The sequence below is a fragment of the Thermobia domestica genome, chromosome 7 (genome assembly GCF_964235325.1).
Source record: "Thermobia domestica chromosome 7, izTheDome1.hap1.1, whole genome shotgun sequence".
Classification (NCBI taxonomy): domain Eukaryota; kingdom Metazoa; phylum Arthropoda; class Insecta; order Zygentoma; family Lepismatidae; genus Thermobia; species Thermobia domestica.
The window spans coordinates 290,376,657-290,381,323 of NC_137460.1; the positions used below are offsets into that span (position 1 = coordinate 290,376,657).

The 4,667-nt window shown below is 34.6% G+C and overlaps 1 pseudogene; it reads right to left on the reverse strand.

Moving 5' to 3' along the window:
• Nucleotides 1-999: 999 nt before the first annotated feature.
• On the reverse strand, nt 1,000-3,627 carry LOC145689788 (cytochrome b pseudogene; annotated as a pseudogene).
• Between the last annotated feature and the right edge of the window lie 1,040 nt (nt 3,628-4,667).

Genomic DNA, 4,667 nt, shown 5'->3' on the forward strand with positions numbered 1-4,667 from the left:
TTTCCTACTATATCTAATTATTATCCTTATTATTTAGCTCCCGTTTTCAGTTGATTTTTGTCTTTATTGGTGTGGTTAAGAATTCCTTATTTAAGTGTTATACTGACATTTTCTTTAAAACTATTTATTTTTTTGTGTTGTACTAGAATGGATGTATATACTGTAATGATTGCTGGTTGGTCTTCTAATTCTTCATACTCTGTTAGGAGGGTTGCGGGCGGTTACACAGAGTATCTCTTATGAAGTTAGTTTAGCTTTGATTTTATTATCTTTTGTATTTTTTGCTGAGAGATATAGATTGTTAAGTTTCGGCTATTATCAGGAGGAATTATGATTTTTGTGAATTACGTTTCCTTTAGCGCTGGTCTGATTTGTTTCTTGTTTAGCAGAGACTAATCGAACTCCTTTTGATTTTGCTGAAGGAGAATCAGAGCTTGTTTCAGGGTTTAATATTGAATATAGATTAGGAGATTTCGCTCTTATTTTTATAGATGAATATGCTAGTATTTTATTTATAAGAGTTTTGTTTAGTATCTTGTTTTTAGGTTATGATATTTTTTCTCTATTTTTTTGTAAGGTAGTATTTTTTTATTTTGGGTTATTTGGGTGCGGGGGACTCTACCTCGGTTCCGTTATGATAAATTAATATATCTTGCTTGAAAGTGTTTTTTACCTTTATCTCTTAATTGTGTTTTTTTATTTTTAGGGGGCATGAAGCTTCTTTTTATTTCTCTTTTAATTTAAGTGTATTAAATTGAGAATAAGTTCTTAGAGCTTTGCTCTGTCGTATGTTTTCAAAACATATGCTTATTCTCAGCCAAATAACTAGATTTTATTTAATAAGAAATCTTATAAGGTGCAGAGGTAAGGCACAAATAGGAAGTAGGCGAAGTAGATAACTGTGACGATTTATCCTCTTAAAATGTAAGGATCTTCGACTGGCCGAGCACCAATTCAAGTTAAAAGAATTACTGTGCAGACTATAATTCAAAACCTAATTTAGTTAGTAGGGTAGAATTGTAATCCTCGTATTTTTCTTGTGTGGAAGAATGGCATAGTTATTAAAATGAGGAACTACTAATGCAATAACTCCTCCTAGTTTATTAGGAATGGAACGAAGAATGGCATAGGCAAACAAGAAGTATTCTGGTTGAATATGCACAGGTGTAACTAACGTATTGGCTGGAGTGAAATTTTCAGGATCTCCTAATATGTAAGGATTTCAAAGAGTAAGTAATATTAAGGCTGTTGTTTTTATTAGAAACCCAATAGTATCCTTGTTGAAAAGTAGGGGTGGAAAAGAATTTTATCTTGGTTTTTATTAAGTTCTAAGGGGTTGTTAGAACCTGTTTGGTGGGGAAATAGAAGGTGCACTATTGATATAGCAGCAACAATGAAAGGAAAAAGGAAGTGAAAAGCAAAGAATCGATTTAAAGTAGAGTTATCTACGGCGAATCCTCCTCAAATTCATTGTACTAGTATTGTTCCTTAGTAAGGAATAGCTAAAACTAGATTTGTAATGACTGTTGCTCCCCAGAAGGATATTTGACCTCATGGTAAGATATATCCTAGGAAGGCTGTTGCCATAACTAAAAGTAAGATGGCAACTTCTACTCTTCAAGTGTGAAGGTAAAGATAAGGATCATAGTACATCCCCCGACCAACGTGTAAGTAAAGGTAAAGGAAGAAGAAGGATGTGCCGGTAGCATGTAACGTACGTAAAAGTCAACCAAAATTAACATCTCGGCAGATGTGAATTACTCTATTAAAAGCTAGCTCAATTCTTGATATATAATGTATTGCTAAGAATAGGTCTGTGGCAATTTGAATAATTAAGCATAGGCCAAGGAGAAAACCAAAGTTTCATCAATATGAGATGTTAATTGGCGCAGGGAGATCGACTAAGCATTATTAGCGATTTTAAAAAGGGGATGATGTAGGCGAATTGGCGTTGACATATGTTTTAGAGAGCCGAAGAGACCCTTGATATAAAAAAGTAATTTTTACTACAGCAATTAAAGTAATAAATAGGTATGTGGCTAATATAATAGTATTTATTAAGATTGGATCTGCTCCTGGCAGTATATATACGCATGCAACAAATGTTTAAGGGAAGTGTCTGTAGTAACTACACTCTGTTTCAGCTTACGAAGATTATAAAACGGAAATGACGTTCAACGAGACGTTTTAGAGCGCGTCGTTGCCACTTATAATGAGTAGAAGGCGGTAGATTTGAGAAAAGAAGAAAGGGAAGAACACAGACCAAAGAGTGCGCAGGTAAGCGATTCACTAGTAATAATAATAATAATAATAATAAGGGAATTGTAATTACTTCCTATATGTAATCAGCCTCTTGAGGCAAAAAACACTCAAATCATCTTAATCCAGGTCCTCATCCTGTTCTTCATTGAAACTGTTGGCTGCTTCTTCGTCAGTTCCACTTTCTGAAACACTATTTAAATCTATAAAGAGTCTGTCATGTACAATTTCGATCAGTCTATCTGCATCCCACATTTTTTCTCAATTTTTTAATGTGTTCGAAATAGTTTTTACAGTCTTGTGAACTATTTTTATTCCTTCTTCGAGCAAAATCTAAACGTCAGATCATTTAAATGTTGTATTTTCTGAAGCAACATGGCCCTTAACTTTACTCCACATAAGTTCAATGGAAGACAGTTCACAATGATAAGGGGGGAGTTTAAGAACTTCATGCCCAGCTATCTTTGCAATGCGGTCTATTCTGTAGGAGACTTCTATGTTAGAAAGAACTTTCTTTAAAATTTGAATTACTTCAAATTGGTTCTAACTTGAATCACAATGAACACCTTTTTTTTTTTAACTACTCTACAATTTCTTTTATTAGTTCATGATGAGATAGGATTTTTTTCTTTCTGAGTATGTTGAGACATTATCAAAAACGATCATGGAATTTGGTACTACATTCAGAAGTTTCTCTCGAATATATTGTTCATATTTTTCTGCATCCAATACCCGGTTTTTTGCCGCGAAAAACGAGGTCAGTTCTAGGAATTAATCCTCTCTCAGTTACAACATGTATCACTATTTCTCTCCCCCTCTTACCGGAAGTTCCCTTGACGCTGAGCACAAACCCTATATCCAACTTTGGTTAGCTCTTTCGATAGTAGTATCATGCCATGCCTTTGACTTTGTGTTACCAGCGTTGACCCAGATATCGTCAGTATACACAATGTACTTACCTTCAGGCCTACGTTGACTAATATTCTTCAAATACCGATGCATCCATGCTATGATGTCCTCTCCCTCAATTAATAGGGATTGGAGCTTAAGAGACATCAAGCTGAATTCCATGTCAAGTAAAAGGCAATGCAACGTCGATAGTGATAAAATAGGCAGATCGTTGCACTCTGCAACAATACGATGAATTTTCTGCAAAGAAGGAAGCTCATTACCAATATACATTTTATGAATTTTGCGGCGTATTGCTGCTTGCGTAAGCGTGCTATATTTCTTCAATCTTGTAGTTTTATTGTCGCTTGTTCTTTTCTTGCGTGGAGTACAAACTTTTCCTTTAGTGCGATGGAATTCTTGACGCACTTTCAAAATAGTTCTGGTTCCCACTAATGTTGCTTCAGATGTCTTCCGCATTGTTTCTGAAACAGTTTCGATACTGCCCTTCACTGTCTGGTTTCAAAAATATGAATAAACGTTTAATAACATGTTTTTTTTTTTCACCATTAGAAAGAGGTTTCTTTTTCTTCTATGATCCTTATAAAAATGTGAGGAATTTTCAGCCATTTTCTCCAAAACATAGCACTATAGCAGTTAAACACAAAATTAACTGATAACGACACTAATAATAACACAGATAGCGCAAGGAATAACCATATAACAAGAAAATAATAACAGAATAAAACAAAACAAAAGGAATGCGCACCACAAAATTCCCTGAACTATCACAGATTACAATGAATCAAATGTCTCATCCCGCTTCCGCCGAACGACCCGCTACGTGGCAACAACTGAGCTCATGTTGCCAAACTTACCTTATCGTAAGAAATTTAACTGATAAATAATGAGTTTGCATACCTCTATTGTTATTCCAAAAGTCACTCTTACTTTCTTTATTTATCTACTTCAAAAGTAGCTACATTTTAAAAGTTTTTAGATACACTGATATTTAAGTGAGAGTAAACCTCATAGTCTTACTTGTGTCATGCTTCTCCTTTTGTCGTCGGCTACAGTTAGTTTTGCTTCATGCTGCATGCGACTACAGTTAGTAGTACTTATTTATATAATAGGCTAGATAAACGTACCAGCTACGCTGGACACACGAACAATTATAAACTGCCACTCGGGTCAAGTCTAAAGTTTAATTCATTTTTACCACAATCTTCGAAAACATTTTAAAATTGTCACAACCGAATTCACCAAAATTATTTTTGGATTTAAACCGGCTCGATTTTCTACTTAAAAAACGGTTCGGTTTTCTATTACAAATCGGCTTCAGTTAAAATCACAACACATTTAAAATTCGAAACAATTTTCTGTGAAAATCGGAACTGTTTTATAATTTTCCCGGTTTTTTGAAAAATCTCTGTCGGTTCTTTTAGAAATCGAAAATCCGTTATTTCTTTCGCGCCAGTAGTATGGAATACCACACAAGAATACGAGGAATCCTGCCCCGC